The sequence below is a fragment of the Dermacentor silvarum genome, chromosome 2, assembly GCF_013339745.2.
Source record: "Dermacentor silvarum isolate Dsil-2018 chromosome 2, BIME_Dsil_1.4, whole genome shotgun sequence".
In the NCBI taxonomy this organism is placed as follows: Eukaryota; Metazoa; Arthropoda; class Arachnida; order Ixodida; family Ixodidae; genus Dermacentor; species Dermacentor silvarum.
The window spans coordinates 64124360-64150021 of record NC_051155.1 but is presented as its reverse complement, the minus strand read 5'-3'; positions in this window follow the sequence as shown (position 1 = coordinate 64150021).

Sequence of the window (25662 nt, the reverse complement as noted above, 5' to 3'; positions counted from 1 at the left end):
GTTTTGGTGTTGCTTATGATGCTCATCTGCCAAATTAACATCTTGACAATTAGAACAAATAAAAGTTGGCTCATTACTTTGCTACTTGGATGACGTGCACCATGAATACTAGCACTTTTTCAACCAAACTCCCAAGAACATGCACTTTGTTTGTGTTGACTGAACAGTAATTTACTGATGCAAAAGTACTTTTCTCTTTAGTGTCCCTTTAAGACCACGGTGGTCAGGACCAACACAGTTCGTTTGCCTCCCCCCCCCCCTTTTTTTTCTTTAAAGTTTGTGTATGATGCACTCTGGTATAGCTGTTGAAAATGTTGCAATTATTGCTGACAAGCACCATTGTTGCACATACAGGAAAGTAAACAAGCCTTCGTTCTTTATTATTATGCATAATTTTCCACCGCCTAGCTTGCAATGCCTACATCTGTAAAATTACCAATGGCTTGAATATTAACAGCTCTCTTGTCATTTTATGGCTTATATCTTGCAGGTGTAAACCTGCCTTAAAAGGTTGCATAGTTTGCTAAACATCTAACTTTAAAAACTGTGCACCAAGAGGCTTGCACCTTTGGCCAGTTTGAATGTTGCCATCCCAAGTTATACCAAATGCAATCTGCATTTTTGCGTTGAAAGGGGTTTGTAATAATAAATGATTCATTGTTTATTGAGATTTGCAGGTGCTTGACTGTCTCCGATATGTAATAACACTGACTGTTGGTGGCGGTGGGTGCGACAGAAAACTTGCAAAGAATATAAAAAGCAATGACAAACTAATTCTTTAGTGTCATTCTACAGTTCCTGAGTTATGTCAACTTGTACCACTGATACTTGACGTCATCAAAGCTGTGCCAGCTTGTTCACAATGTCTGCGCAGTTTGCTGTGGGCATTCACAGAGGTCACAAATATCTTATTCATGTCTTCCCTCTTTCTTTCCCTCTTCCCCTTCCCCCAACGCCGAGTAGCTGGCTAGAGGAATTTACCTCAGGCCGACCTCTCTGCATTTTGCATCATTAAACTTCTCTCTCTGTCTGTTGAATGTAGCCTGCACAGCTTAACAGGTTGCTGGTTGTTCTAGTGTCTATTATAATCTGTTCTGAATATTTTTACTTTGTTCAAAGGCAGTTATGACAAGGCAAAGAGGAGGGCCAAGAAGGCGGAATGCGAGTCGGCTGTGGACACCACGGAGCTGTCGGGTAATTGCTAGTGTTTTTTTGTTTTTTTATGCTCATGCTTATGTGAAAGGGGGAGGCTAACTCAGAGCAGGGTTACATTTACAGAGCAGTCGCTCTGCCAACTGGGCTGACCAGGAAGCTAGAGGTGACAGCTTCAGGATAAAGTGGCAAGTCGAAGTGCATGCAATAAAGGTTACCAGGATACCGTACAGTCACTTCCAGATTAATATAACCTTGTGTTGACATGTGCTTGCCTCCTGCATAGCTCTCTATCTGTCCCCAAAAAATGGTGGTGTATGGTTGAGTATATTGGATCAAAATGTTCTTTCTTTTATTAGAGAACTTCTTTTTAAGTAGCTGCATTCTTTTTCTTTTTTTAAAAATCTCAATGCTACTTAAACAGCCCACTTTTTCTTTTATGACTATACCTTTGCCTTGAAAATTTCTGAATTGTTGATTTAGTATGTAGTGGCTCAAAAATAAATGTACGTGCATAAACATTTAGGCATTGAAGCTGGCCATGGTGAAGACGGGCGTGTTGCTTCACCTCGACTGGAGCTACCTGTACCCCATAAGCTTTCCATAAAATAACCATGCAATGTGTTTAACTGACCAGCTCTGGTCTCTTTATTAGGCTTCTCAAAACTAATGCGGTCACCATTAGGGTCGAACATGTGTGCGATGACCAGCCAAGTTTGAATTAATTTTAGGATTGGTATAACAAAAGTTGATCCCATAGAAATCTATAGGCTTCAGCAGGAACCTTTGAATGGAATGGAATATGCTGGAGCCAGCTTAGGAAGTAGGCTGTAGTAGCACTTTTATTTTGCATGTGGCTGGAAAGATTGTCAATGAGTTGCTGTACAGATCAATATGCACAAGTCGGCATTTGTTTTGGCCTATCTGAGCAATGAATTTCTAAAAGCAGATGGCACTGAAAAATAAACCGAGACCTTCTTGCGATTTGTGCATTAAAGCAGCACTGAACCAACCCTTGATCTTGGCAAGCAAACACGTTCTACATGTAGCGGGAGGAGCTAAGAAGCAGTCTGTAAAGATAGCTTTCCAGAGGGCTGCTCCTCACCATTTTTTTAAATGCTGGCTAGCTTCCAGTAGGCATTATGTGGTCAATTCTTTTGACAAATTACTTGTGTTCATACCCTGTCAGATTTATTAGAGAGAATTAGCAAGTGGGTAATCGACAATTGCCAATGCGTCGCCACTCCTTTATCATTCTTAGAAGTTTTGTCTGATACCCATCTTGAAAAGTTACCATAAGTTTCCTTCGAAAAAGTAAAGGTGAGGTGTGATGGGCCTGTCATTGCTACTGGCACTGCCCCGGCTTAAGAGGGAAAGTAAATATTGTTATCCTCCGAATGCCTTCGTTTATGAGGCCTTTTCAAACATTTTTTTAAATTGTATTCCTTGGAAATATGCTGCACTCAACAGCAGAATGTGTTTCTCAAATCTTGGAAAAGGGCTCTCCAGGGCCCCTTTAAAAGTAATTATCAAAGAGGCTACGTGCTAGAACTCTTCCAGGAGGGCAAGTTCAAGTTTGAAATGTTCGCAAGAAGTTTAGAGAGTTTCTATGATCTGAAGAATGGCCCATCGTATGCTGAGCTGTGATCCTTAGTCACACGCAAGTTTGGAAGGTGAATTTATGCTTCTGAGGAGATGTGTGTTTCTTTACATTTTTACACAGCCCATAAAAGTCGAATAACTTCAAGGTTGCTTTCATTCTGCAGTTCATTCTTGACACCTAAACGTATGACAGAAATGTTATCTGTATCATTCTGCAAAAAAACTAGGCTTTCAAATTGGTACATTATTTGAAATATCTCTCTCGCATCATTGAGTTTATAAAGAGAACATGTTCAATGGCTATCATAAGTGCCACAGGTATGGTGCAAAGTTTCTGCAGGCAGATTTTTTCCAATCTTGAGATGCTTAATCAAAAATGATGACGCGAGGATGTACAAGGTCTGTCTCAAAAGTTCTTGCCATATGTTTTAAACAAATAATTTCGCTAACTGTCGGACATATTGTGGTCACCTTCAAAGTACCGTACTTTCCGGTGTATAAGACGCGCTTTCTTACTGAATTTTTCGTCAGTGCGTCTTATAGAACGGTGCGAGTTATGTACGTTTTTTTCCCCCGAGAAAACTGCCTTCAAAAACGCATTCGATGTTATGGCCACGCGAAGGGCGCTGGTTGACATAATTGCTGCAAGTTCTGTGCGCGCTATCGAGGTGCCGGGTTCTTCTTGTGATCGAGTTCCAGAGCGCTGTGCGATGAGGACTGAGCAGCAACGCAAGCGGCGGCAGGTCGACAGCGAGTCGGCCGACCCCGAATTCGTTGCATCTGCAGATCGCTGTCACGATACAGCGCGCGCCGCTGTGCAAACTACGCAGTTGCTACCAGCATACAAACCGCCACCCCCCTCCCTCCCGCGCTGCCTTCCTCCCTTGTGCGCGGTTCGGCTCACCGTCGGACGCTTTCACTCGCACATACAGGGTATGGCGCGCGGAGACGATGTTATCGCCCTTGGACTTTATACGGAACATCGCGGCAACCACGACGGCAGAAATGCGCCTGGAGCAGAAATATACGGCACTCTTACTACAGTGAACTAGAAGCACCCTTACGCTTGCGCATGACCCATGTTCACGGAAGAAACGTCACAATTTTTTTTAATTGCTTACCGAACGAAGAGGTGCGTCTTATACACCGGTGCGACTTATTTGCGTTTTTTTTTCTGGAAAAGCTGCCAGTTTGAGGGGTTGAGTCTTATAAAAGATGCGACTTATAGACCGGAAAATATGGTACTCCCCATTAGACACAATACAATGGTTCCACCTCTCCTTCTATTGCTGGAAGCACCCTTGAAAGTATTTAAATACCTATGAATTTTTGTCACCGAGACCTGTGCAAATCCTGATACTTTGCATTTAACAGAGTGCTCTGAAACCACCAAATATGCCATAAATGGACCGCTTCTGCTGTGAAGTAAATAATTTTGTGTTATGGGGGGAGCACTCCATGGGGGAGCACTTCGAAAGTCTCAGCTCACTACATGTCTGAACACATATCAGAACAGGTCAGGACACACCACTGCACACATGGTGTCTCCTTATAAAACATCGGTCTTCCCTAGTCGACCCGGCTAGGGAATCAGATGACCTTCATGCGACCAATCAGAGGGGTCGTATTGTTCACCGAACTCCGCCTCTAATCTTTCACCTTCGAAGCAAGGACGAGGAAATCCGGAAACAGGGGGTTGACACTCCTTCTACGAAAGTCGGTGACCTGTTTCTTGCCCTCCGACGGTCAGCTTGGCCGGGTCAGGAGAATGGCCTTTGCACTAATCCCCGCGTCTAACGAAGGGGGGCAAGCTTCGTGAGCTTCTTTGTCATCGCGTCCCAGCTGGTGTCGCGCCGCGTCGACAAGTAGGCGGCGGCTGATGAAGGTGGTGGCATCGTGGGAAGCACCTAAAGAATGCGCACTGCCTAGTTGGGGCGCTTGTTTGCCTGTCTCGTCGGTGTCTGGCACTGTCGCCGTCTCGGCGATGCTCATGAAAGGGCCGGCCTCGATGGGAAACAATCAAAGAATGCGCCCGGCCGATTCTGGACGCAACAAGACCAAAATAGTGTTGTTGAAGGGGTTATATGTTCTGCCTTCCCCATGAAGCCTTGTTCACTGACATAGTCGTTGGCCATATGTCTGTTGTAGCTGAATGAAATCAGTAATAGTCAGGAACAAGGCTTCTGTGTAGAAGCCGAAACATCCTTTCGACAAGCAAGTCGAAGCAAGTGTCAAACCTTCCGATGTCTTACGTGGTTGCCTTCTGTGCCGTGATGTTATGAGAGGGAGAAAGCTGAACAAAACCTGGCTGTAGAAAAACTAGTATAAATTATGTATTTAGTGCACTCTGGGGTTTTCCAGTATATTTCTGGGGTTTTAGAGTCCGGCACCTTTACGTAAAGGGACAGACAACTGCTCAGAACATGAATTGAGAAAACCGCTTGTGAAAAAATGACCTATCCTACTGGTTAAAATAAGCCATGTTTTTCTCATTAAATGTGGATTTATATTTTTAATTCTTCCCCAAAAGTTGCGAAAGATGACCCTTGGCGCCCCACATGGCAAAAACATGAAGATGCATAAGTGGCCCGAAGAGGAGGGAAAACTGGAACAACTTGGTATTGATTCATGGTAAATAAGGAACAGCGCACTGAAAACGTAGAGGAAGGGAGACTTGACACACAAGTGCTGACTTTCAAGTGGAAAACATTGAATGAATGAGTTTATGAACACTTGAACTGTGCATGCACTTGCAAGGCAGTGAACAATTCATGACATGCACTCGTGGTGATACTAAACACGAATGAATTAAAAAAAACCATCACACTGCTCGACTGTCAACGATTTGCGTGGTCTAAAAAGGAAATTTCTCTTTCTTGGAAGACTATTGCAGGCTGACTAATGCAACCTGGTCCTGCTTTCTGTATTCTATAGGCCTCGTAAATTTCATGAGTCAATTGGTCTGTGTGGCAAAAAATAATCTCGGTCTGAGTGAATTCTGCAGTGCACCCGAATTGCCAAATGCGAGAGGCGCAAACAGTGCATTTTGGTGCTCCCTGATACGCACGCTTACACACCGCCCTGATTGTCCCACGTACATTCGGCAACAGGTGAGGGGGATGCTGTACACGATTGCAGTGGCGCAAGGCACATGCATATTAGTGTGCCTTACAGGGCATACATTTTTTTGCATTTGCACCTTTCTCCACACATTTTGTAACTGCTGCGCAGATGCTACCCACTTTCTGGCTGAAAAAAAAAATCTATGCCATGCCACGATCGCCCCCGCCTCCCTCCACCCTTTTTTTTTGTTTCAACCTGTGCGAACACTAGTGTCCGTAGCATGCTTCAATTCTTGCACGAACTTTCCACAAGACAGCATGCTATTGGCATCTTGTGGAAAGCTTGTGCGAAGAGTAAAGTTTGGAGAGTAAAGATGCGGCACCAAGAAGCAAGCCGTTAGCCATACATCCACTAGCGTTTGCGCAGGTTGAAGGGGGGGGGGGGGGGGTCGTGGGATGGCATAGATTTGTTTTGTTCTTTTCAGCCAGAAAGAAAGTAGGTAGCGTCTGCCCTGTAAGGCACACTAACCTGTGTGTGCCTTTCGCCACTGCAATCGTGTACAGCATCCCCCTCACCTGTGGCTGAGTGTACGTGAGACAATCGAGGTGGTGTGCAAATGTGGGCCTCAGGGAGCACCAAAATGCACTGTTTGTGCCTCGCATTTCGCAATGCATTGCCGTAACTGCGGGTGCACTGCAGAATTCTCTCGGACCAAGATACTTTTTTGCCACACAGACCAATTGACACATGAAATTTGCGAGGCCTATAGAATACAGAAAGCAGGACCAGGTTGCATTAGTCAGCCTGCAATAGTCTTCCTAGAAAAAAATTCCTTTTCTGACCACGCAAATCGTTGACAGCGGAGCAGCGCGCTGGTCTTTATTTTTGTTAATTCATTATTTTTTAGTATCACCTGATCTAGCCACGAGTGCATGTCATAAATTGTTCACTGCCTTCCAGGTGTATGTGCAGTTCAACTGTTCATAAATTCGTTCATTCAATAAACTTACCATTTGAAAGTCCGCACTTGTGGTGTGTCTACGTCTCCCTACGCTTTCAGGACACTGTTCCTTATTTACCATGAATAAGAGGCCTATCACATAGCTTTCTATTATTGTATGGGGTTGATGGTATTCTTATTAGTATTGAAATGCAGTCCACATTTTCTGTTATTTTTTTTACCTTGCAATATGCTGATAAGCCTTCGTTTGTGGTGAAAGTGGCACTGCCTTTGTTTTTGATGAGTTGCTTGGTAAGTCTATCGACAGAATAATAACGGGCGCCAGGCAGCCATGATGTAGGCGTATACTTGGGGGAAAAACGCTGTACAAATGTAAGAAGGTCTGTACGACAATGCAAGCTTGTTGTACCAGCTTTATGTTTTCAAAAGTGGTTGAAGAGGCCAAAATGTGAGCAGTTAACTGCAGTTCCCCTCATCCTGTGAAAGCAGAATGATGGGCTGCTTTCACAATTTGCGAAGCTGCAGGCGCAAACATTGCTGAGGGTTAGCTTTTGGTTACCACAAAACTAGGTCTTTGAAAACTGGTTGTCAGTCCCTTTAACGCAAAATGTGAAGGTCTGAAAATACCATGTCGGTATGCCTTTAAGCTGTTTTGTGCCACACATACGTAGATCTGACTTTCCTGCACTCTAATGTCACATCCCCTAATTATGCATTGGAAATTTGCATGGGAGTAGAATTGGTGCGCTTACAAATGATAGTGAAAGCTTGGAGAGGTAGTTACTATGAAACATACTTACTGTGCTAAGGTTTATAAAACACAAACATGAAATGCACTGAACAGACAAGACCTGATGCACTTCGTGTTTGTGTTTCTTCCAGTAACGCTTAGGTGTTGTGGAGCACATTTACAATTAAAGGGCATTGCATCACAAACCTCTTCCAGCAAAAATGTTTTGCTTTGCACTCAGTTAAAAATTCACTTCACTTGGCAATAAATTATATTCTGGTAGTATTGGTAGATTTTTCAACTTGAAAACATTGCCACATACAATGCTCATTTCCAAATCTCTGGCAATTTTTGTCTTTTGCAGCGCAAGCACCTCCTGCAAATAGGAGGGAAGTCATTGCGCGAGGTGGCATCGAATGCCATGAAGGCTGTAATGGTGCACCCCGTCCAAGTGCATTACAGCTTTCATAGCAGGAAGGGGAAGAGGGCATTCATCAATTTGAAGTTATGCCAGATAGTCACAGGTAAAGCTTCCTTAGTCATCCTTTTGCTTTGTTGAAGTATTTTGTATACAGCCGAAATCCTCTACAGCGAAATGGCTTGCATAACAGGAGATTGTCCTTGCCAAAATCCTGTCTTTTATATGAATTGTCAACTTCTACAACGAAGAAATTTAGGCGTCCCTGTTGGCTGATTTCATTTTTTACTATGAAAGCGACATACTCAGCCACCACTGCCCTTGCAGAAATTGCGAAAGTGTGCTCTACATTAGCACCAATGGCAGCTTAGGTGAATTGCTTGACGAGCATGCCGATGAATTGCATCATACCAGGCAGCTTACACGTTTAGCATCAGCGGGTGAGACAGTTGAATGTCTCGGTTAGTAAAGACATGGTGTGATCATCAGTGATGACGTTAACGCTATGTTAGGGTGGAAAAACAGGAATGTCAACGAAGGCAACAGGGATGAAGATCCTGTAAATGGATCAAGAATTTTCAATGTGGGGAAGGCGGTAGCAGCATTTAATTATCCACAGGAATACTTTGCGTATCCTGCATTTCGCCGCTGAGCATGCTGTGAACCTCGATTCAATAACGTTGGCTGCGGTTGCAAATTCTGTCAGATAAACTGTGTGCTAAAGACTTAGCAACTTATTTCACTAAGTCTCTTGAGTTCATGTTAAGGTTTTCTTTTGTTGAATGTGTTTGCCTGCTCTATTGTGGGTGATCTTTACGGTGCATGTTGTATGGACTAATTGTGGTCTTTGTATGGTTGTGTGCAGATGTCATCTGTGCGAAAGGGGGGGGGGCGACCTGACAGAAGCACATGACTTCATTAAGAGGTGGTTGCCAGGGTCTGTGGACAGGGGTGGTGGCAGGAAGAGGCGTTTCGAAGAAACGCTTGCAGCAGAGAAGCCCGATGATCCCTCCCTTTGGGGCAGGAATCATTGCCGGCCCACTGCTGCCCTCTCCCTGCCCCACCCTAGCCCTCAGGTCCCTGGCCATTCCACTGTCGGCCCCTCCTGTCCGGCTGCTGCAGCCCCTGCTCCTGCAGTCCCTGCCGCCCCTGCCCCTCCTCCTGCTGCTACCCCTGGAGCTGAGCACCCCTACTGATGGCTGCATCAGTTCAAGAATTGTATTCGAAATAGTATTCTAAATAAATTATATTTTCGTTTATGCTTTGCGTGTGTCTGCAGGAAGTTTCCTTCCCGCACTTATTTCCATCACGTTTCCTTCGCTACTAATTGTATACGCAGTAAGCTAGCATATAAGCAACAGAATGGCCGAGTACAGGCTATATTTGAAACACATTGGATGAGCACTGGATAATCTGAAAACGCATTGGATACAGAATGGCTGAGCACTGGATATGCTGGAAACGCGTTGGATACAAGATGGCTGAGCACTGGCTATTCTGGAAACGCGTTGGATGCAAAATGGCTAAGCACTGGATATGCTGGAAACGCGTTGGATACAGAATGGCTGAGCACTGGATTCTTAAAATACACTGGATACAGAATGGTTGAACACTGACACTATGCTGGAACTACATTGGATACTACAATGGAAAACTGTACGGCCAATCTTGGCTCGAACAGTGGGTGGACATTGGATCGGGTTGCACTTTGCCATGATGCCAGGATTGGGCCAAAGTTCGTACCAATTTCTGCGAGCATTGGACTATGCTTGGCCCAGTGCTGTCGTGCTGCCTGGGTACCTTATGACGAAACTACAGCTCGGCCCCAACTCCGATGCTGCCTATTCAAATACATGTAAAATGCAGAAATGCTTTTCTGAGATAACTCCTGGACCAATTTTAATGAAATTCGCTGCACTTGAGAGAAAAAGTTAAATTCTAGTGAGTGCTGAAAGCGAAATTTTGACTTATAGCTTGGAATTTTTTAGAACTGCTGAATATTGGCAAGTTTGACAAAAACAGACGCACAAAGTTTACAAATCCACAACTCCTCACCAAGAACAGATATCGCAGTTCTGTAAATTACATCCTTCAAAACATTCAAAGCCATTACATCCAAAATTTCTATCTTATATGAACTTGTTACAATATTTACATACGCTTTGCAAAAGTCCTGCTCACTTATTAGTGGCCTATTTGAGAGCCTTGTATAATACATCAAATTTGTCCGCTTCAGATGCAATTTACAGAATTGCGATATTTTTCGTTGCTGAATTAAAGGTCCCCTCACCAGGCCTGGCCATACTGAGCTCACAAGCGCAGTGCATGCAATCCACGTTAATTATCATGTCTGCTAAGTATTACATTGCTACATGCCGCGGAAAGAGCTTAAATTTCTAGCCAATTACCGTTTGCCCTTCCCCTCGCGGGCGCCGCACTCCCAGCCGGACAGTCTCGCGCAAGAGCGCCTACGTATGGCAGTGATGTGACATCGCTCATAGTGGCATGTGACTGAGCAAGGCAACAACAGTTATCTGTTTGATCTGTTGCTGCAATGGACAAATTATTGTTTAGAGAAATAATAAAACCTACAAACCAAATCTCTGCATGTCTGTTTTACTTTGTACCATAGCAAGAGAGAGGAGAGAGAACGTGCGAACCATGTCCTCAGGACTGCACTGGTGATATCTGAAGATGGCATGTGGCACAAAATTAGCTGTATGAGAGGTTACGTGGCTACATTTACAGTTTCCAGTAATTTCTCTCTACCTGGTGGTCGGCTTAAGTTTTGGTAGCTGCTTTGGCCCTGAGGAGTGTGTTCTTGACAAGTGTGTTGACCTCTGTACCTCCGTTCCATCTGCTTGTTCTCATGTCATGCAGTCGCGCGCGCAGAGTGAAATCATATCGTTTTCTACCGTCTTCCAGTGCACAAACATGCTCTGTGATCCGCTTGTGTTGCCTCAGTGTTCGTGTAGCACTGACTTATACCGCTAGTCAAGTGTTCTCGTGCACAGCGCGCGAAATGAGACAAATGCAACAGCTATTGCGCGAGACCGTCAGCAATGGAAGTGCGCTGAAAAAAAAAGAAGGTAGGGCCCTTGGCATCCTTCAGCCTTGGTATGGGAAAATGCAGGGAATGAATTTCGCTTGCAGAGGCTAGACGGGGGCAAGTGGAAAGAGCATTTGTGTTGGAAGTAGCACTCGCCTCCTGAAATCGTGAGTTCGCAGCATTAAAACACTTCTATCTCGGTTATTAATGAACCAATTTGAAAATTTCTTGCGGTACGATGCTCCCTAGAGGGCGCATACCAACTTCAAGTGTACAACGAAAATTTGCTATGCATGCGGCCTGGTGAGGGGTTCTTTAAAAGGCAGTAAACTTGATTTCCTGAAAATTTCCGATTTTCAAGTTATTAAACAATAAACGAGCTAAATGAAAATCGCCACCAACAGTCACTACATTTTAACTTTAAAATGCAACAAACAATCATCAAATTTGGTGGAGTGTTAGCCGAGAAAAACAATTTCTCCTTGCTCAAGTAATTAGAAGCTCCCATGCTAACCTTCTTCTCAGTGGTAAACTCGTAACCCGCAACTGAAAACTTGCTGCAGTATATCAAAAATGCGACTAGGGGCTTTGCGTAAAGTTTCCGGCGCTTACATGCGAATTTTATGGTATCAAACTCGGCGCAGCAAAAATTATATGTTGGGTTTTGTAGGGTTGAGCAATTAAGAAACTTCAGTGGGCTTTCCCTAACGCCCAGCGAAAATTCCAGGAATCACCAAAAATGCAACAATAGTATTTTAGACAAAATTTCCCATATTCTGAACCGTAACAACTTACCATTACTGCGGGCACGGTGACTGCGGGTAACGGCCGGCCGCCAATATCCCCAACGGTGGCTGGGATGCCGTTGCGGCGTTTTTCCATTGCCTTCTCCAATCCTAATAAAAATAAGTATTTCGCAGAGAAGCGCGAGCAGTGTTATTTGATATCATGCCACAGTGTGGTGTAAAACAGAAACAGCAGGTACAACACCCTGCGGCACTCACCGATTCCGATGATGTACGCCTCGTCCGGTTCGACGACCGGCGCACACTGGACTCTATACACTCTTCCCGCCATGCAGTCGACGATGGCAGGATTCTCGATCAGGCGACGCCCGGCCTCGACATCTACCAGATTTCGTATAGGGTAGACGTCCCACGCGTCTACGCTTACCTACTTCGCGGAGAATATGTGTCATTGCACACTAACACGCGGCGGGACAGCAGGCAGAACGACAGCGTTTGGCGACAGCCCGACCAGAAAGAACCGCCAGAACGAAGCAACTAGTTCCATGAATTAAGTTTCGAATACCGCGTTCAGTCACCTATGGTTCGTGAGGAGAACAAATAACACAATTCATAACTCGTGCAAAATCTTAAAGTAATATTTCACGTCGTAAATTATAAATGATAACGTATATATATATATATATATATGCGCAACTGTTGACACCTCAGTCAGCAGAGAGAAGCGAAACCAACATTGAGCGAAAGCAAAACCATGCCAAAACCGCTGTGGCTCGCGTAGCGTAAGCCTCAATGCAGTACGGCGCTTAATGTCTGTGTTATCACAAGGATCTGCATTTATGTCTCCGTGTGTATGGTCCGCCTCTCGTGCCGTTAAAAAAATGTGTAGTAATAAGTTTGGCAAAGCAATGTCCAGTGACAATTTAAGTTTTCATTAAAACAATTCTTTTGCTGCCTGAGCTAGTGCCATGGACAATAAAATCAACGTTCATTTTTGCGAGAAAAATTTTTATAAAACTTGTTGGGTGAGCTTGCTCGTAATGCTTGCGAAAAGATATTGCGCTAAAGACATACAAGGACGAGAGGGTAGCGGATTTTCCGCATTTTGGTTAACCCCAAGAGGATAAGTGTTACGGCTGCCGCTGTAAAATGTTTAGGGACAGACTACAAGGGTGAATAACATTGATTCCAACTATATAACCGCGGCGCACCACCGCTATGATAAAAAGGGGGGGGGGGTGAAATCGGAACTTGGTACAATTAACTGATATTGCTGAATGTTCGGATTGTTTTTCTTCAAGTATTTATAAAGAGCAGGATTTCAAAATTGTGCCAGTCTGTTTCCATGAAATTAGTGTATATTTCAGGCAAACCTCTTTGTCCACTTCTTCATGCTCGAGAAGGGACTAAATCTGAGTGTCAGTAAATGAGGCGGAGGAGGAATAAACTTTATAGAAATGACCCGGCGTTTATGGATCTTCCGAGGTGGCTGGCGTCCCTAGTGCAGGATGTCGTGGACCTCAGCCGATAGCTTGGTCCTGCTCACCAGACGATGCTGGTCTCCAGGGCTCGAGCTTGTCATTTGGGCCTCCCACTGCTCGACGGTTAGTACAGTTATGTGTGGCATCGATGTGTTGTGCCCGCACTCCCATACCATGAGGTAGAGGGTATTAATTGGGCGCAGCAGAAGGTGCACTTGTAACTTGTTAGTGCTGCTTCTTGGGCGAGTTGGAATTTCTTTCTGGTAAGGGTCGTGCTTTCTGAACACGGACAACAGAAAGGCACACGGATGCACAAACAGGGGCGATCTAGCAACTGATTTTTTTATTAAAAATCCGCATCTTCATATATACATCACTTAATTAACAGCCACGTGATGCCTCTATCCCACTGAAGTTCCGGTGTACAGCTCGTAGGATACATAAGCCGTGCATCAGGGTGCCGAGCGGGAATGTGCCAGTCTGCAGTTTTCGGATTATCAACGCCTATTTTCTGGTCCGCTTGGTATGCGGGGCTGGGATAGGTTCTCCTACCTAGTCTGTAGTGACTCAGGATGTCGGTGTATCTTTTCGGGGCACCATATCGCGGGTCTACCGGGGCTCGTGAACCCGGTGGGATAGCACGGAGAATGTGTTACTATAAAAATATATTATGAAAGAAAGCCATCGTAGACTCCCTTGCAAATTTCCCAAAACGATTTTCGACATGAACTCTCGCAATCTGGAAATACATAATGCACTAATTCGTTGAGTTTAGGGAATTACAAAATCAGAAATGTGACCGAATAACTGAAATACGTACAGCCGCTGTGACATGTATATATATATATATATATATATATATATATATATATATATATAATGACAGAAAAGCTGAGAGGTCGGCCTGAACCAAAGTCCAGGCCTACGACTCAGCATGGGTTTCAGGATGGTTCGGAATCGAACGATCGATAAAGAACATTTTTGAGTGAAAACACTCGCCGCGTAGGCAGGGACCGCACGATCTGCTGTTCATGGGCGCAACGAGAGAACGGTGCGGCATTAATTTTGGCACATTGGTTTGCGCTTACTGTTGCTATCAATTAAGCGTTTAAGCATATACCTCAATCGTGCGCGGTTCATAAGAAATAGGGTGGAGAGGATCCGTGAATTAATTGTCTCAGCTGAACGCAGGAACGTAAGTTAATTGATGAATGAGGGTGCACGCGGCGGAACTTGCTCGGTGAGAAAGCACCTACACTAATACCTGTACCTGTGACGCTGAAAGCCAATACACTAGTACCTGTGACGTTGAAAGCCAATTACGCGGGGGTAAACAGGGTTTTGGTTGGTGATCAGCGTTCCGACGCGAATCGATTTGCGGTTCCTTTAGATTATGGGTAGTAGGGAGGAATTTAAGTTATCCGCGTCTTCTGCAGCGCCTCAATTGCTGTAATATTGATCTCTGCCGCCCTTAATTTCTGCCAAAAGTTGACGTTGTATACGGAGATATAGCGCGGAATTATATGCGGAAAAACACGGAACCGTCGCGGAAAAAGCACCCCGGGGGCGCGACACTGCCGTGCAGACGCTGCGGCACCAAATGCGTAATTTGCAATCGGGCGCAAGGGGAAGTGGCGACGCAATCTCCCATGCGAAAGGAGCAAAGCGGGATGACAGCGCGGGAGGGAGGGAGGGAGGGGGGGGCGACTTCTACTCTGCTAACTGCGTACTTTGCGCCGGTACGGATTGTCGGTGTTGTCGCGCGCACCGTATCTTGCAAGCTATCTCCACACGGCTCTGACCTTTTTATGCGCGGTGCATACGCAGCTCAGTTTCCGTTGAAGCGACAGGTCGCATGAACCTTCGCTCGCTGCGGCGGCCGTTCTTCCCCAAGCCAGCGTTTTTATTGCGATAGCAATTATATGGACACTTCAACCGGATTTCGGCCGTCGTCGTCGCCGTCGCCGTGAGGTTCCGTATAGATAAAATGTTCGCCGCGCGCCGTATGCCCGAGCGGAAGCGTGCGGGGACGCGCGCTATCACGGAGAGCGAACGCACTCAATCTCCCACGCGCAAACAAGGAAGCGGGAAGCCAGCGCCGGAGGGAGCGGGGGGGGGGGGGGGGGCGCACTTCTACTCTGCCAACAACCGCGCTCGTCGCTCACCCGCACCGTCTCTTATCTCCACACGGCTCTGACCTTTATGCGCTGTGCATTCGCAGCTCAGTTTCCGTTGAAGCGATAGACCGCGCGTACCTTCGCCCGTTGCGGCGTATGCTTGCTGCCAGCGTTTTGACAGTCGTTGTCTGCTGTCATTCAGTGTGATCTCTTCGTGTTTGTGCGCGCTCACACCACGCTTGTTCATTCAGTTCGTAATAGTCGGGCCACATTTTCCAACGCACGCTACACATGCAATGCTGCCCCGATCGGCAGTGCAGCGCTCCAGGTGTGTCCCTTCGCACGCGCTGCCCACGGGAAGCCTTTCTCATCAACACCACTGTTTCACACGCGCCTTCTCGTAGTCATCCAGTCTCTCTTTATGTCGGTCTACTTACGCCGCAGCACACCTGCTTACTTAATCAGCTCATGTTTACTACAATTCACATTGCTACCAAAGCCGCTCACCTTACTTTGTATGACATTACTGTGTTGCTATCGCATTCATTGCTTCGCCCTTAGGGTGAAACTGTGACATTTTTCTGTGCGACGACGATAAGTCGGGCCAATTTTAGGAGGAGACAAAGCGTGCCAACTTATCCGTGAGAGTACGCTCGCGTGTATCGTACGTAGTACGTATCGGAGCCGCACAGTAATTCCTTCGCCAATTCAGCCTACGTCCGGTACGCATCGAGCGTGCCTGGCCTCGGAAAAACATGCCGAAACGCCGCCGCAAGTACTTGTATGAGGCTGATGCAACTGTACCAGCGCGTACTGAGCTGAGACTTCGCTCAGCTGACTTTCCGCCCGGTGGACAGCGGCACCGCTGGACAGCAAGGTACCAGTGCTTCTCATGATGAAGGAGAAGCATCTACATCAGCTATATTGGAAACATGCGGCGAAACCTTCGGCGTATTACGGACCGCAGAAGGCTCACCCGCCAACTTGGCATTCAGCGATGACATCAGCGACACAGAAATATGTGGCGACGTAGATGACCATGGTAACGAATGGCCGTCATCCGAAGAACACAGTGACGGCGGACTTTCCTCCCCAAGTGACACTGTCGACAGCGAGGGCGACGAACCAGAATGCGACGAAAGACAGGTACGTAGATATACCGGGTGCTCAAAATTAAGCTTTACGGTATTTTTAGAAATCGCCTGTGGCAGGTAGCATAATCATTGAGCTGGTTTATTTGATGATGCGGACATTAGTAGCACGAGGAATTGAAACTGATATTCAACTAATTAACAAAGAAATCATTAATTAACTTCTTAGTTAATTACTTTACGACGCATATTGCAATTTAGGAGTTAACAAAATTAACAAAACGCATCCACTTGGAATGAATTTCCAGGATGACACCCGCTTGGAGATATGCGCCATCAAACTCGCCGTAAAAATGCACTGCTGTTCCACTTTTTTACCAAAATGCTGTTTTATACATTGAAACACAAAATTAACTGGAACGCCAATGTATTTCGTCCTGCGCTTTGGTGTCACCCTGGAAATTCATTTGAAGTGGATGCGTGTGCAAACTCACCAGCTACAATTGAGGCGCACACAGCAAAGGACAAGTGCAAGAAGAAGGAAAAAAAACGAAAAAGTCTCAATATATGCATATATACATAGTATACAATACATGGTACTAGGAATCACAAGGTATCAACCGGTGATTGCCTCAACAAATTTATCAAATGGCAAATTTCGAATGTTAGGGGGAAGCTCGTTACACATTTCGATGGATCGGGGAAAAAATGATGTTTGAATTTGTCAGTCCTGGCGTACAGAGGGGTTACATTTAGACGGTGAAAATTCCCGGTATTATGCTTCAGCAAATTTCATGTATTCCAAAGATGAGCAACGTTCAGAGTTAACAGTGCTGTAAAACAGCTTAAGGCATTCTACATGATCTCGCTCTTTTTTGTTTCTTTAGGGGCTGAACATACTTATCGGCATGTTTTTGGGATGCATATATCCATACTCCATAATTTAAAGCTCCATTTTTATTCTTAATTACTTCCACACAGGATTTCATTTCAGCTTATAAAACTCGGTGTGCATATCTCCATACTTCTGTTAAGGGGGGACGTGGCTTTGAAAATTAACTTCCTGATTTCTTCATGGATTTTGATGAAAATTGGCACAGATGTTTAGAATGACTCGCCGATACTTTTATAAAAGTTTCAGAATGATACCCTGAGAACCTTTTATTGAGCGGAATTTTCCTCTCTTGAATTTTCTGGAGAGCGTGGCGAGCTTAAAAACATGATGAAAGGCTCGTTGAGTATTGACTGCATAGCTTAATGCGTGCTGAAGGTCGTGACAGTGTTATTATTTTTTTTCGCAACACAATTATTTAGATAGTCATTTTTCAAGTTACCTTCGCACCAAGCACACTTTCTGGGTGATCGAATAGTCACACCATAAATTCATAAACAGTCAATATAAAAATGCAAGACTGTCACGACCTGCACTGTAGTTCAAGGAACATGACAAAAAAAAAACATAATCAAAATAGGCTAAACGCTAACGAAGAAATCAGTTCCAGAAACTAAGCAGAAAGCCAAAAAACAGTTTTGCGAAAACGGCTCTCAAAGTTTCAGCTTTTCTCTTCAGTTCTCTAAAACGCACCATATTTGAAATCTTTGATGTGTTTTGTGATGTGGGGCTTCTTGGACGTGTGGCCTCTGGTCTGGTGCACCTTATTCTTTCTGCCTTTTCATTTTTGTATGGCATTAATTATTTACTGCTGCTCTACAAAGAGAATGGTGCCTGGGTTTCAAACCAATTGAGGTGCAGAACTATGTGGGCATGAATATACAGTAGTTCTAGTGTTTTACCTGCAGACTGCCTCATTGATAGCAGTCTCTAGTGCAATCGGTGAGGCATTGTTTTCTTAGGTAGAATCGATCACGTTACTGAATGAAGGCTCGATCTCAGCAGCCTTCTGAATCATCTTCCATTGACAATGGCTATGAAGCTTAGGAGAGCCATTGATAGATAGGCAACAATGCAGCTGCTAGGTGCTTTTCAGCCTATACTTTTGTATGATGCCTCACTTCTGCAGGTATGTGTCTGTGCCAGCTCAAGTGGCCTAGTGAACAGAGCTCATGATGAGGTTCTCTTTATGAAGAGGTGGTATGATAGGTATTGTTACGAGATATCGTGGCAATACGATAATAGAGTCAGCGCGTGATGTGCTAAGTTTCGGGTCCGAGGTGCCGATGCACGAAATGCCTGGTCGCGGATCCAAGGAATAGACGCTCGATGAGTTTATTCGCGCAGTCCGAGGTGCCGACGCGTGAAATGCCTGGGCGCGGGTCCGAGGAATAGACGCTCGATGAGCTCAGTCACGCAGTCCGAGGTGCCGATGCACGAAATGCCTAGCCGCGGGTCCGATCGAGGAATAGACGCTCGAGGTGCCGACGCGCGAAGTGCCTAGCCGCAGGTTCCGAGAAGTCGACAATCGATGAGCGATGTGCCGACGCGCGAAATGCCTAGCCGCGGGCTCGAGGAGTCGACGCTCGATGTGCTTAGTCGCACAGTCGAAGGCGCCGATGCACGAAATAGTTAGGCAAGGGTCCGATAATCCGCGCGCGATGTGCTTGATCGCCGAGTCGAGGACGCCTACGCGCGAAAGGCTGAGCCGCGTGTCCGAGGATTCCGTGTCCAAAGCTTGGTCGCGAAGTCCACGTCGCCGATGCTCCGAATGCTTAGCCGAGGGTCTGAGACGTCCACAAAAAGCGGGATCAGCCACACTACTGTGATGTACGCGTAGCGCCCGTTTTGACACTCGTCGAGATTACGGAAACTGTCCAGAGCTCGCGAGGAGACCGCAACAAGCGAAGCAGACGACACCATCGCGGAGCGAGCAGCGGACCAATGGGGAACCGCGCTGGAGTCACGTGGCGGGCATGGCCAATTGGTCGTCCCGGCACGACCTTCAATTATTTGCTTTTTGTGTGCTTTCTTCTGTCCGGAGGAGGTAGCTGAAGCGGGAAACTTGAAGACGCAGAAATGCGCTTTGCAACGCGACCAAGATGGCGGCGCCCGGCTGAGCCGTTCCGGAGATATCGTGGCTTGAAAAACGCTGTTCTTTCGTAGTTTCCGCGAAATTTTTCGGCACATTGGCTGATACAGGAATTTTTTAGAGCCATTTTAGTTAGTTTTCAGTGATGATATTTCGGAATCAGATAGAAAAAGAGTTATAGAAACTGAAAATGTGATTTTCAAAAAATTCATTTTTTTAGCCATTTCTCGCGATGCGAAAGCTGCGTCCCCCTTTAAAATAAGAAAATTTTATGCTATGCATGTACATGCCTTGACAAGCATTTGTGAGGGTCAGTTTGTTATCATCTTTCATTAAAGATAATGTTGCCTTGCACATATTTCCATAGTGCTGCATTGTACCCTGGATCCCAGCTGAGTCTAAAGGAAAGCCTCATGATGATTACAGCATTCAGCCTTCGTCATAAGCTTTCAAAAGAAGCTACTGAGGACTTACTTCACCTTGTTGAGCTGCACCTGCCTCGTGACACAGCCACAGCAACAAGTTTTGCTCTCTTAAAGCAATTTCGCAGCTTTCTCTTGTTGCCATGGCACCATGTTTACTGCCCATCCTGCAAGGTGTACATTGGCAAAGACATTGGTAATGGGCTGAAATGCTTGGAGTGCGACTCCACCTACTCGGTGGAGGAGCTGCAAAAAAAGTCTTCATTTTTTCTTGTGCTGAGTATTGAGGAACAATTACGCAGCATTTTGGAGTCTCAGTGTTCCAAAATGCAACTGGGCTCTGAAGCAACCAAGTCAACTAGCTATGATGTTTCAAGCATTTAGCAAAGCCTTTGTTATCATAGGCTGCCACTCTCTTTAGGATATTACTCTGACGATCAACACAGATGGCTTCCCTATGTACAAATCATCAGGGTACTCAATGTGGCCCTTAGAGCTAGCTGTAAATGAGTTGCCAGAGCATGAACGATGGGATAATTTGCTGCTTCGTGCCATCTGGTTTGGACGTGAGAAACCAAACATTAATTGATTTTAAGGCCTTTTGTTGAAGAAATGAACCACCTTTCAAGCACAGGTTTTGCTTGGACAGCTCAAAACGGGGCTTCACAAACCACAAGGGTGTTTCCTGGACCAGTTACAGTAGACACAGTTGCCAGGGCACTAGTCATGAACATGACAATGTTTAATGGTGCTTATGGCTGTGCATGATGTGAGAGCGAAGGAACTGTGGTTTCAAAGGCTCTGGGCATAGCAGAGTGTACCCCCTTGGCCAAAAACAGCCAAAGGAAAGGACTGCTGTATCTTTCAAAAAGCATGCAAAAAAGGCCGATGCCCAAGGCACACCAATCCAAGGGATAAAAGGGGCCAATATACTAAAGTCTTTAAACTCAACCACTTTGTTTTTCTGACTAACTTTGTAGTAGATTATATGCATGCCGTCTGCCTGGGGTTTGTGCGCTCTGTGACTTGCCTGTGGCTAAGCTCCAAAAGAAAGAAGAAGTTTAGTTTGAGCGTCTACATTAAGGAGCTGAACCAACGGCTGACCTCCCTCCAGCCTGTACATGAAATTGGAAGGCTACCACGTTCACTTGATGAGTCGAGCGTACTGGAAAGCTTCAGAATGGCTCTATTGGCTTCTCTACTACTCCCCCATTGTTTTAGATGGTCTCTTGCCAAATTCATACTTCTCAATTGGGTAGAGTTTGTTGACATCATGCATTTCCTGCTCGCTAAATCTATTCCTCTCGATAGGCTTGACGAAGTGCAGCAAAAGCTGATCAAGTTCCTTAAAGACTTTCAGAGCCTCTATGGCATAACAGAAATGAAATACAACACACACCTCCTTATCCATCTGCCAGGCACTGTAAAAAACTGGGGACCATTGTGGTGCTATTTGGCTTTCCCATTCGAAGCAATGAATGGTACATTGATCAAACTTGTCAAAGGTACACGGTATGCACACAATCAGGTTTCAACTAAATTTTGTTCATCATCTGTTTCTGCTGGCTCCTCTAAGGAGGGTGTCACAAACTTTATCACAGGTTTGCTGAAAGGCTACAAACTATGGAAAAATGCACTGACTCTGAAGTCGCGAGTGGTTGTTCATGAATACATAAAGTGTCTAGCACGAGTATCGGGAATTTCAAAAAGCTGTCGCATTCGGGTCTAACGTTCACAACTGCATCTGCAGACAAATCTCGCCGTGTGAACTGTTTCATTTTTTGTGATGAAATGTTTTGCCGCATTGTAGGCATGGCTCTTACCTGTGATTGTCCCCAACATACTCCGGCATGTACGAAGAACATTGTAGTCACATGTGAGAAAATGCAAATGACCGGCAGTGTGCTCAAGTTATTGCCACAAAAGTTTGTTTCAGTGGACAGAACACATCAAACTGTCACTGTCAGTCCAGGCAAAATGTTGAAGTGCATTGCTTTGTTTTTAAATGGGAGAACATTTTTGTCAGTGTTGCATTCTGGTGTTTTTAACTGCTGAAGTATGCCTACTTCCAATTTTGCAGAACTAAGTGATTGGTTTTAGTTAATGTATGAGTAGATGTATCTAATGTTATTCATTGCTTTCTTCTTGTATTGAATTTAATATGTTGTCATTTTAAGAAATGCGTTCCTGCCGTTGTTACCATTTTTCATGGTTTGCTTTTCAATATGTGTACAGTAACTACATGTTTCAGAGGCAGATTTTCTGTATTTATGCACATCTTTGTAAGTGAAATTCTTGGAACTCTATTGATTAGATTTATTCCCTTCAGGTGGTGTGTGCTCAATTATGCTTCCCAGCATATTCAAAATATTGCACCAATAGCAACAGCTGGAATGTTTGCTACTACTCAGTGCAGCTGGCTCGGTGTTTACTATTGGTGTCACATGTTCATGTGTGGGTTCATTTATTTTATTGTTTTTCACAATGCTTTAGAGCAGGTATACTTTTTAAGTGGCTGGATAGGTCCTTTCAAAGATTCCTAGACATGACATATAGAGTCCACATTTTGTAAACTTGGCGAACTCATAGAAGAACCAAAAATTATTAATTTGTTCTGCAGCTGCGTGCTTTTCATGATCGAAGTGTGAGAAAAGTGGTGAAGCTTAGCACCAGAAGGAGTTACGCATGACTTGCAAGCTTTGTTTTTCCGCAGGTTGTTGCAGCACTGATTATTCATTTAGAAATTATTTATGTCTGCATGAGAAAGAAAAGTAATGCATGGAGAGGAAATGCAGAAGTGTCCTTCATGAATATGTAACTTTATCTAAATTCTCATGGATTGTGCTCATTCCAACAGCTGATATGTGCATTTTGCTAATAGCACTACTCTTTGCTTTATAAGAACTGCATTATCATGTACTCCAAGGACATAACACTGCAGGACAAACACGAAAAGACAAACACAAGCACGTTTTGTCCTCTCTTTATTGTCCTGCCTTCAGTTGCCGTTATTATCTGAGGGATGACAAACCAACTACGATGAATATGTACATTGATTCTCGATCAGCAACCTTATCTTTGCACTCTTATGACAATGTTTCTTGGGATCATATTTGATGTGCTATTTTGCATCACACTATATGTATTGTTGCAATGTTCATTATCAATTTATACTTGTGCCTGCTTGTCCCAAATGTGTCATATTGTTACAGTGCATTTGTACAGGACTGTGCAGTCAAGTGAGAGACAAAGAGGAAGTGGTAGACTGTCTTTTGGAGCTGCAGGCGACTTTTGTGATGATGATTGTTGGGGTTTAGTGGCGCAAGGGCCAGGTATGGCCAAAGAGCGCCATGACAGTATTAGTTCGCAGTGAAGTGATGAATTGAGAGAAGTAGATGTGACGTGGCTGTAAAGGGCCTAAAATAATCGCTGTAAAGTGCGTAAAATCTACATGGAATAAGATAATGGCAATGACAAGTGACGTGTACTATGAAGATAAAAGATGCATTGCTAAACAATGACATGATATACAAGATATGTCAGATATAAAAATTGTCAAAAAACACTACTGCCTAAACAGAGCCCTTAAAACACAAGGGGCTGGAGGCATGTGCTGATACAAAACTATCACAGCGGCATCCTCTGAGGAGAGGATGCGCTACGAATTCGTTGGGCTTATAACACGCAGGACCACTTCGTTTAAGAAACCGAGGACTGCTTTGGCGTTAAACAGCGGTTCTTCACCAATAAACATCATAGGATGAAAGGGATATGATAGTGGTATGCTACAGGGAAATGTTTTCTTCTCTCCGTTTCGGCTTCCCGACACTCCAGCAGGACGTGGAGCACGGTCAGCCTCTCACCACATCTACCACAGGTTGGTGGTTCATCACCAGTGAGCGAAAAATTGTGGGTGCCGTACGTGTGTCCTATTCTGAGACGACAGAATAGGCATCAATTCGTCGTGTTTTCGTAGCTGAGGGCCAGAAACCTAACTGTGGTTTAATCATGTGAAGTTTATATTTGTTTCAGCGTCCCACAAGTGTTGCCAGTGGCTTCGTAGCTTCTTTCGCAAGAAAGGTTTCAAGTCTGTTGCAGGAGCAGCAGTTGTAGGGTTAATAGCCTGAGACTGATGTGGCCATTGATGATCTGCTCGAACATTACCCTCAATGCCTCTATGACCCGGTACCCAGCATAAAATCACATGTTGGTTAGATATATACGCTTTACACAAAATGGAATAAAGCCATTAAGTACAGGGTTTTTGGGTTTACAGAGTGATTGGAATGCTTTCACAACACTTTGCGAGTCCGTAAATATGATAGTCTTTAGTTTTGATTTCATTATAAACTTTACAGCCGATAATATTGCATAGGCCTCAGCCGTAAAGATACTTGTCTCCGGGTGCAGTACACCGGTTTCCGAAAACGATGGACCGATGGCTGCATAATAAACCCCGGCATGTGACCTAGAAGCGTCCGTGTAAAACTCTGTACACGAGTACTTGGATTGAAGCTCTAGGAAATGCATTTTAATGTGCGCTCTGGAGCGTCTTTCGTGACCTCTACGAACGATGTGTCGCACTCTATGATCTGCCACTGCCACGGCGGTAACAATTTAGCAGGAGCCATAGGACTATGTTCAAGCACTGGAACACCCATTTGCTCACTAAGATTTCTTACACGTAAAGAGAACGGTTTCCTCGCTGCAGGTCGGTTATGGAAGAGTGCAGCGGCGGTATGGTGGAATAAGAAGGATGTTCGTTGTTGCTTGTACTGTCAGAAAATATACGAAACTGCTATATGAGCGCTGCAGATGGGTGACCACTGGTTCGACTCTACATAGAGACTCTGGATCGGGCATGTTCAGAAAGCACCGGTCGCGAGGCGGATACCCAAATGGTGAATGGGGTCTAGTATTTTTAATGCACTTGGCGTTGCGGAGTTATAACTATAGCTCCGTAATCAAGGCGCGAGCGGACAAGACTGTTGTACAAGTTTAGGAGGCATTTTCGATCACTACCCCATGTTGTGTGCGAGAGAATTTTTAAAAGGTTCATAGTCTCAGACACTTTGTCTTCAGATATTTAGATGGGGGATGAAGTAAGCTTAGAGTCCAGAATTATGCCCAGGAATTTATGTTCACTGCTCATGGATAGTTCCTCTCGATTGATCGTGAGATTTGGTACCGGTGTCACGCCTCTTTTGTTTGAGAAGAGTATGCATGTACTTTTCTGTGCATTTATTTTGAACCCATTTACATCCGCCCATTTAGACAATTTGTTTACCAAGCTGCACCTGTCGTTCACAGATAGCAATGTTACATGATTTGAAACCTATCTGTACATTATCGACGTACACAGAATAAACATGCTGCGTGGAATCACTGTATGCAGGGTTCATTTTTACAATGAAGAGTGTGCAACTAAGTACACCCCCTTGCGGCACGCCAGCCTCCTGGGTGAATGTTCTAGATAAAACATTGCCCACTCTTACGCGAAACGTGCGGTTGACAAGTAGCTTTCGACTGTATTTAACATATTCCGCGGACCCCCATCGCAGAAAGATCTCGCAGAATTCCGAAGCGCCATGTCGTGTCGTACGCTTTCTCTAAATCTATAAATACTGAAAGTAAAAACGTTTATGAATAAAGCATCTCTGATGTTTGCCTCGATGCGAACAAGGTGGTCTATTGTCGACCTACCTTCTCGGAAGCCACACTGGAAGGGGTCTAGTATTTTGTTATTTTCTAGGAAACTGATTAAACGCCGGTTTATCATTTTTTCATACAGCTTGCACAGGCAGCTCGTTAGTGCTATTGGCCTGTAGCTGCTGGCTAAGGACGGG